This window comes from Pseudophryne corroboree, chromosome 2 (assembly GCF_028390025.1).
Source record: "Pseudophryne corroboree isolate aPseCor3 chromosome 2, aPseCor3.hap2, whole genome shotgun sequence".
Taxonomy (NCBI): domain Eukaryota; kingdom Metazoa; phylum Chordata; class Amphibia; order Anura; family Myobatrachidae; genus Pseudophryne; species Pseudophryne corroboree.
In genome coordinates this window covers 322,269,371-322,279,351 of record NC_086445.1, presented here as the reverse complement: position 1 = coordinate 322,279,351, position 9,981 = coordinate 322,269,371, and positions in this window count along the sequence as shown.

The following is a 9,981-nucleotide window of genomic DNA, read 5'->3' as shown; positions in this document are numbered from 1 at the left end:
TTTAATAGCGCACTCCCTAAGATTAGCTACTGTGACCCCTCTCCAATTAGGCAAAGAAGTCTGCTCCCTGACCCTCAATGCCTTATTGAGCCCGTCCATTAGCACAGAGACAGCTACCTCCCTTTAATTTGCATCATTCCCTATATCCGATACCCCAGTGTATCTAGCCATTATTTGCAAAGCCCTATGGAAATATTCAGATGTCATTTCACTGTCCTTCTGTCTTATGGAGAAAATTTTGCTCCACTTAACAGCAGTGGGGAAATACAATCCTAGTTGTATGTTAATTCGTTCCACATTCTCCTGATTGTGTTCGTCAGTAATAGGACCATCTGACTCTAATTTACAATCCGTAATACATTTTTGGGTGTCAATATTAGGGGGTAGGCACGCTTTCAAGAATATCTGCCAATCTTTGTTTGCAGGTTCATGGGTATTTCCCAGATCCTTGATAAACTTCTGACATCTGGCTAAATGCTTCCAGGGATCGGGGAATTCTGAAATGATTGACCGCAGCTCTGATCTGGACCACAGGCAATACATTGCATTATTTCTGGTGAAGGTTATTCCCTAACTATCGGTCCTCCTATTGAGAGTTACTATTTCCAAGACAGGATAGAACCCTACCATTCCATTCCTAATTTGCTCACTATGAGGTGTTATTGTCTCTGTGTAATGAACAGTCTCACACTTACCGGTGGCTGTGATCTCACCAGTCCTTTCAGTAGGGGACACCATCACTGCTCTTATTGGTTGGGCCGGGCCCACCTGAGTTTCCTGTTAGGGTCAGGGCCGGTGCAAGGTTTCTCAGCACCCTAGGCAAATAGTCAGTGTCCCCCCCCCCCTTCCCTGCCAAAATACTGAGCCCTCAGGTAAAATTTAGGGGGATGCGGTCAAGATCCCCCCGGACAGGATCCCGATGGTCGGAATACCAACACCAGGATCCCAACCGGCACAATCCCGACATATTCTCCCTCTGTGGGTGTCCACGACACCCATAGAAGGAGAATAAATTAGTTTGCCGAGCATAGCGATATATATATACTGTATATATATATAGAATACATACGATATCTTGGTGCTTGGGGTGCCAAAATACCGACAGCGGCATCCCAGAGATTAAAATCCTGACACTTACTAATTAAGTAATCTAACCCTGATCATGAAACCACCCCAAACCCTAACCCACCTTTCTCGCAGCCTGACCCTAATGCCCCACCCCTCCTCAGCTTAATCCTAACCCTCCCAGGTGGCACCTAACCTCCCCCTTCCTGTAGCCTAAACCTAGCCCCCCCCCCGCCTATAACTCCCACCCAGGGGTGCCTTACCCTAACCCCCCCCCCCCGTCCACCACAGCCTAACCCTAACCCTCCCTCTGCAGCCTACACCTAACCTGTCCCCTCCCTCCCCAGCCCCACCCCCTCCCCCTGCAGCTTACTTCTGTATAGTCCTGGCAGTTTGGGATACAAGCATTCGGGATACCGGCTCTGGCATTTAGATTCAAGTTGGAATCCCGGCGTCGGGATTCAGAGTGCAGAGATCCTGACTGCATCTCATGTAGAATATATATATATATATATATATATATATAATAGTAACTTGGACCCATCTTACAACGCTGCACTTGGTCCCCCAGGCTCCACTGTGAATAACAGACTATACAGCATTTATATATAATATATATAAATATAATATATTACTATAATGTATATGTTAATGTTACACAGAAGAACTCAACCTCACTCCCCAACCATACAGAAGCCCCGCTGCGTATCCAGAGCACCGGTGGGAGGGGCAGACTGTCGGGATAACAGTCCCACACAGCAGTAACCATGTGGGAGGATGTGCCTCAATCCCAGCTGCACGGAGCACATAGGTGCAGGGAGAGCAGACACCGGACGCTGCCAGGGAGCAATGTATGGTGAGGCGTCTGCACGTCCCTGCGCTGCTACTCACCTCTCGGCAGGATGAGGATGAGTTGCAAGGTGGGGATCCACCAGTGGTTGGGGACAGAGGCGTCACTATGTCACGATCCGGGTGTCTGGACGCCATTTCTTACCCATCAGATGCCTCCTAAGGCTGGCTCAGCGCTCCAGGACCGGATCCCATCTGTTATCCTGATGTGTACATTCCTGTATCCTCTCCTGTCACTCTGGGACGCTGTCACAGTAAACGCCATATTACACCTGGCATGGCGTCTCCCGCGGCCTCCGCCGCCGTCCCTGAACTTCTGCATGCAGAGTGTCTGAGTGGCGATTACGTCAGCCGCGGCCTCCGCTGTGTCCGCGTGGTTGGATGTGCATCTGTCAGCCTGGCGCCTCCTGTCTCCGGTGGCCGGCGCCGCCATTACTGTTTTCATTACCACATGGATTACAAACCAAACTTCCCTCCAAGTGTCTGCATGGGCGCAGCCATCTTGGATTCTGTCAGCTGATCATTTCCACCAATCTGTTCTCAGTATTGATAATCTGCATAATTGCCTAGCCAATCCCTTCCTTGCTGCAGGTATAAATACACTGTGCCTGAGCAAGGAAGGCGTCAGTGCTTTGGTTGTCAAACCTAGTTCCTGTTTGTCTCTCTCCTGTGATTGTCTTCCAGGTTCCAGCTCCTGTCTCAAGACTTCCACCATAGAGACCCGCACCAGCATTCCACCTGCGGTGTAGCCTGACTCTCCAATCCATTGTGGATTCATCTGTTTCCAGCTACAACATTACCTGCTTCCAGCTCAGCTTCCAGCAGAGTACAGCTTCCCTTAAAGGGCCGGTGTCCTTTCTACACTTTACCACTCTCCACCGGTATTATTATTTCTCCGCTCTCAAGTTCTACATTTCAGTTCATATTTCATCGCTCCCAAGTTCATTTATTATTTAACTGGTTCCAGCCAGTATCCACTCCGTGCTAACAACAGTCTGGTTCCAGCCAGTATCCACAGCAGCTGTTTTATCTTCAGCAACCCAGCTTTTCCTGGAACACCAGCTGGCACAATCCTGGGTTATCTCCATTGCTACAGTCGGGCCTGGTAAGGACTTTCCATCTAGAAGATCATAAGAACTATCTCACACTACCAGTGCCCTGTGGCTCCTGCCATCCTGGAGTACCCAGGAACTGTATTTATTCTTTGCTGACTTTTACGTTTTCTTTTACTGCTGCTGTGTTGCGGAGTTGTCATAATAAACATCATTGACTTTTATCCAAGTTGTCGTGGTCACGCCTTCGGGCAGTTATTATTCATGTTACTTACGTGTCCAGGGGTCTGATACAACCTCCCAGGTTCCGGTACATCTCAGCCCCTACAACTGAGGCTGCCTCCCGTCAGCTCAGGCCCTCAGTTGTGACAGTAAGCACTGACCTAATGAATCCAGCCGGAGACCAGGATCAAGCGGCCAGGCCGATGCAAGAACTGGCAGCCCGACTAGAACATCAGGAGGCTGCACAGGGCCACATCATCCGCTGTCTCCAGGATCTCTCTACTCGGCTGGATGGGATTCAGACAACTCTCCGTGGATCAGGCGCATCTGGTGCGTCAACCACAGTGACTCCAGCTATAACCCCACCCACCTTACCCATTTCTGCTCCACGTCTTCATCTTCCAACGCCAGCAAAATTTGACGGATCTCCAAGATTCTGCAGGGGATTTCTCAACCAGTGTGAGATTCAGTTTGAGCTACAACCTGGCAATTTTCCCAGTGACCGTACAAAAATTGCCTACATTATTTCTCTTCTCAGTGGCTCAGCCCTTGATTGGGCATCACCGTTATGGGAGAGGTCCGACACCCTGCTATCTTCCTACACTGCCTTCGTGTCAACATTCAGGCGCATCTTCGACGAGCCAGGCCGGGTAACCTCAGCTTCATCCGAGATTCTCCGTTTACGCCAGGGGTCACATACTGTAGGACAATATCTGATACAGTTCCAGATCCTGGCATCCGAACTGGCATGGAACGACGAGGCCCTGTATGCTGCATTCTGGCATGGCTTATCTGAGCGTATTAAAGATGAGTTAGCTACCAGAGACTTACCTTCTAAGTTAGATGAGCTAATCTCACTCTGCACGAAAGTTGATTTACGTTTCAGAGAGAGAGCAACTGAGCGTGGAAGATCATCTGCTCCAAAATCTTCTGCTCCTCCTCCTCGTCAACTGTCACCATCTAAAGATGAGCCCATGCAACTTGGCCGTTCCCGTTTAACTCCTGCTGAGCGCCGAAGACGTCTCTCCGAGTTTCTCTGTCTCTATTGTGCAGCTCCGTCTCACACCATTAATGCCTGTCCCAAACGTCCGGGAAACTCCAAATCCTAGCTCGCCAAGGAGAGGGCCGGCTAGGAGTAATGATCTCCTCTCCATCTCCTCAAGATTGTAATCTCCCAGTCTCGCTTCAAGTTGCTCAACGTTATCGGAACGTCATTGCCCTCCTTGATTCCGGAGCAGCTGGGAACTTTATTACCGAAGCCTATGTTAAACGGTGGTCCCTACCCACCGAGAGACTTCCTTCGTCCATTTTTTTAACTGCCGTGGATGGCAGCAAAATTTTTGATGCAGTTATTTCTTTAAGGACTCTACCAGTTCGTCTGAGAGTGGGAGTTCTTCATTCCGAACTTATTTCTTTTTTAGTGATTCCAAGAGCCACACATCCTGTGGTCCTGGGCCTTCCATGGCTCCGTCTTCACAATCCTACAATTGATTGGACGACTACGCAAATCCTGGCATGGGGTTCCTCCTGTGCTGAGACATGTTTGTTTAAAGTATTGCCTGTCTGTTCTTCCTCCCCCAGGTCGTCTGATGTTCCACCTCCTCCATATCAAGATTTCACGGATGTGTTCAGTAAAGCTTCTGCTGATATCCTTCCTCCTCATAGAGAATGGGACTGTCCGATTGATCTCGTTCCAGGGAAGGTTCCACCTCGAGGCCGAACTTATCCGTTGTCTCTGCCTGAGACGCATTCTATGGAGGAATATATTAAAGAGAACCTAGCAAAGGGGTTCATTCGACCTTCTTCTTCTCCAGCGGGCGCAGGCTTCTTTTTTGTAAAAAAGAAAGATGGTGGTCTGCGGCCGTGCATCGACTACAGAGGTTTGAACGACATTACCATCAAGAACCGTTATCCTTTACCCCTGATTACTGAGCTCTTTGACAGAGTTAGCGGAGCTACCATCTTTACAAAGCTGGACTTGCGAGGTGCATACAATCTCATCCGGATCCGTGAGGGTGACGAGTGGAAGACCGCCTTTAACACCCGTGACGGACATTATGAGTACCTCGTCATGCCCTTCGGATTGAGCAATGCCCCAGCTGTCTTCCAGCATTTTGTCAATGAGATCTTCAGAGACATTCTATACCGTCATGTCGTGGTCTATCTAGACGATATCCTCATTTTTGCCAACAATTTAGAGGAACATCGTTTTTGGGTTAAAGAGGTTCTGTCCCGTCTCCGTGTCAATCATCTCTATTGCAAATTAGAAAAATGCGTCTTTGAAGTCAAGTCCATTCCGTTTCTAGGGTACATTGTGTCCGGTTCCGGACTAGAGATGGATCCTGAGAAACTACAAGCAATCCAAAATTGGCCGGTACCCTTAACCCTCAAAGGGGTCCAGAGGTTCTTAGGGTTCGCCAACTATTACCGAAAGTTTATACGAGACTTTTCCACCATTGTGGCGCCTATTACTGCTTTCACTAAGAAGGGTGCTAACCCGTCCAAGTGGTCTGAAGAAGCCATGCAAGCATTTCATCTTTTAAAACAAAGGTTCATCTCTGCGCCTGTTCTGAAACAGCCTGACATCGACTCTCCTTTCATCTTAGAGGTGGATGCCTCCTCCGTTGCAGTAGGAGCGGTGTTATCTCAGAGGGCTAAAGATGGCCATTTACACCCTTGCAGTTTCTTCTCCCGGAAGTTCTCCCCAGCTGAGCGCAACTATGCCATTGGCGACCAGGAGTTGCTAGCCATCAAGCTCGCTCTAGAAGAGTGGAGGTATCTGTTGGAGGGAGCTTCTCATTCAATCACCATACTTACAGACCACAAGAACCTTTTATACCTGAAGGGCGCACAATGTCTCAACCCTCGTCAGGCCAGATGGGCACTTTTCTTTTCCAGGTTCGACTTTAAACTCCAGTTCTGTCCGGGCTCTCAGAATCGCAAGGCCGATGCCCTTTCCCGCTCATGGGAGCAAGAAAATGAGTCAGAGTCTTCAGACAAGCATCCTATTATAAATCCGTTGGCATTCTCCACGGTAGGGATGGACTCTACGCCCCCATCAGGGAAAAGTTTTGTGAAGCCGATGCTAAGGAAGAAGCTCATGCATTGGGCCCATGCTTCCCGTTTTGCCGGACATACAGGTATCCAAAAAACCCTGGAGTTTATCTCTAGGTCCTATTGGTGGCCAACTCTGAAAAAGGACGTCTTGGAGTTTATTGCATCTTGCCCAAAGTGTGCCCAACATAAAGTATCCCGCCAGTCGCCTGCGGGGCAACTGGTTCCACTATCCGTTCCCCGTCGACCATGGACCCACTTGTCGATGGATTTCATTACAGACTTACCCATGTGCAACAAGTTCAATACCATCTGGATGGTAGTTGACCGGTTCACCAAGATGGCACACTTCATTCCTCTCACCGGTCTTCCGTCAGCTTCCAAGTTGGCTCAAGTATTCATACAAGAGATCTTCCGACTCCACGGTCTTCCTGAAGAAATTATCTCAGATCGAGGAGTTCAATTCACAGCCAAATTCTGGCGAAGTTTATGTCAAGTCCTCCAAGTCAAGCTAAAGTTTTCCACGGCTTACCATCCTCAGACCAATGGTCAAACCGAGAGGGTGAATCAGGACTTGGAGGCCTTCCTCCGCATCTATGTGTCCTCCTCTCAAGATGACTGGGTTCAATTACTTCCCTGGGCCGAGTTCTGTCATAACAACCAGTATCATTCTTCATCTGCTTCAACACCCTTCTTCACTAACTTTGGATTCCACCCTAAAGTCCCTGAGTTCCAACCGCTTCCAGCAACTTCTGTTCCCGCAGTGGATATCACCTTGCATCAGTTTGCCAATATCTGGAAGAGCGTACGATCAGCTCTGCTCAAGGCATCGTTCAGGTACAAGAAGTTTGCGGATAAGAAGCGTCGAGCAGTTCCTGCTCTCAAGGTGGGTGATCGGGTATGGTTATCCACGAAGAATTTGAGGTTAAGAGTTCCCAGTATGAAGTTTGCACCTCGCTATATCGGTCCTTTCAAGATTGAACAAGTCATCAATCCTGTTGCTTACAGACTCCAGTTGCCTCCCTTCTTAAAAATACCCAGGACATTCCATGTTTCCCTGTTGAAACCGCTGATCTTGAATCGGTTTCATTCCTCACTTCCTCCAACTCCGAAAGTCCAAACTCAACGAGGCGTTGAGTATGAAGTGGCCAAGATCCTGGACTCACGTCACCGTTACGGTCAACTACAATATCTTATTGACTGGAAGGGTTATGGTCCTGAGGAACGTTCATGGACCAATGCTTCTGATGTCCATGCTCCTGCCTTGGTCCGGAGATTCCATTCCAAGTTTCCTCAAAAGCCAAAGAAGTGTCCTGGGGCCACTCCTAAAGGGGGGGGTGCTGTCACGATCCGGGTGTCTGGACGCCATTTCTTACCCATCAGATGCCTCCTAAGGCTGGCTCAGCGCTCCAGGACCGGATCCCATCTGTTATCCTGATGTGTACATTCCTGTATCCTCTCCTGTCACTCTGGGACGCTGTCACAGTAAACGCCATATTACACCTGGCATGGCGTCTCCCGCGGCCTCCGCCGCCGTCCCTGAACTTCTGCATGCAGAGTGTCTGAGTGGCGATTACGTCAGCCGCGGCCTCCGCTGTGTCCGCGTGGTTGGATGTGCATCTGTCAGCCTGGCGCCTCCTGTCTCCGGTGGCCGGCGCCGCCATTACTGTTTTCATTACCACATGGATTACAAACCAAACTTCCCTCCAAGTGTCTGCATGGGCGCAGCCATCTTGGATTCTGTCAGCTGATCATTTCCACCAATCTGTTCTCAGTATTGATAATCTGCATAATTGCCTAGCCAATCCCTTCCTTGCTGCAGGTATAAATACACTGTGCCTGAGCAAGGAAGGCGTCAGTGCTTTGGTTGTCAAACCTAGTTCCTGTTTGTCTCTCTCCTGTGATTGTCTTCCAGGTTCCAGCTCCTGTCTCAAGACTTCCACCATAGAGACCCGCACCAGCATTCCACCTGCGGTGTAGCCTGACTCTCCAATCCATTGTGGATTCATCTGTTTCCAGCTACAACATTACCTGCTTCCAGCTCAGCTTCCAGCAGAGTACAGCTTCCCTTAAAGGGCCGGTGTCCTTTCTACACTTTACCACTCTCCACCGGTATTATTATTTCTCCGCTCTCAAGTTCTACATTTCAGTTCATATTTCATCGCTCCCAAGTTCATTTATTATTTAACTGGTTCCAGCCAGTATCCACTCCGTGCTAACAACAGTCTGGTTCCAGCCAGTATCCACAGCAGCTGTTTTATCTTCAGCAACCCAGCTTTTCCTGGAACACAAGCTGGCACAATCCTGGGTCATCTCCATTGCTACAGTCGGGCCTGGTAAGGACTTTCCATCTAGAAGATCATAAGAACTATCTCACACTACCAGTGCCCTGTGGCTCCTGCCATCCTGTAGTACCCAGGAACTGTATTTATTCTTTGCTGACTTTTACGTTTTCTTTTACTGCTGCTGTGTTGCGGAGTTGTCATAATAAACATCATTGACTTTTATCCAAGTTGTCGTGGTCACGCCTTCGGGCAGTTATTATTCATGTTACTTACGTGTCCAGGGGTCTGATACAACCTCCCAGGTTCCGGTACATCTCAGCCCCTACAACTGAGGCTGCCTCCCGTCAGCTCAGGCCCTCAGTTGTGACACACTAGGGTTGGTGTCACCCGGTATGGTAATTCATGGTGTCACCCCCCATGGACTTCCTCCCATATCACACCACACGGAACCCTTAGTAATGTTTTTGTACTAGTTCTAGAGCACTTGTTTACGATATTGTGATTCCAGGACTGCCGGGGAGCTTCTGGGGAGTTCAAGGGAAATCGCATGCGATGATCACATGCGATTCATCTTTCTGATGTATGGCCACCTTCAGATATGTACATTCATGCGGAAGTCTGTTTCATTACCAAAACATGCATTTGCAGTGTAAAAATATAGCAGCCAGTATTTACCCTGCACAGAAACAAAATAACCCACCCACATCTAACTCTCTCTGCACATGTTATATCTGCTCCCCCCTGCAGTGCACATGGTTTTGCCCATTAAAGAAAGATTTTCCTTTTGCGATCAGATCTGAATTAGGCCCAAAATCCATTGATATGCTAATAGTCATAGGTGTGTGTGTATATGCACGCACCCGCTAGCGGCCTGAACTCTACTGCGATAACTACAGGAATCAGGAGTATTGCTTCCTTCCAGTGGTGCAAGTAGAAAAAAACGGCTCAGTGGGGCTGTGCATGCGCGCCGTAGGCGCGCGCTGAAAAAATGGGCATGGTCATGTGCCACAAAGGGGCATTGCCAGTGAAAATGGGGCATGTCGACATGACACCACCCCCCATTTCTCGTCACTCTGAGATCATTAATTTACATTCCATATGCACCTTACCTTTATGGTGGTTTCTCTGAAGAATGGCGAACCTCTGAAGAAACGTATCCTCCCTGAGAGCATCTTTAGTCGGTATTCACTATTCATATAGGAAATCACATGGTCCGGAAGATGCCTGTCCGTGTAGGAATATAACCAAAGTCATCGTCACACAACAGAGGTTCAATCAGATTCATGCCAGCTCTGTCACCTTCTACCCCGTGTCTCTCAGCTACACCATTATCTTCCCCCCTGCGTCTCCTAGCCACACAATCATATCCGCCCTGCATCTCTCAGCCACACCGTCTTCTCCCCCCAGCGTCTCTCAGCCTTCGTTCCCGCACTCCTTCATTCTATGTCTCTGAG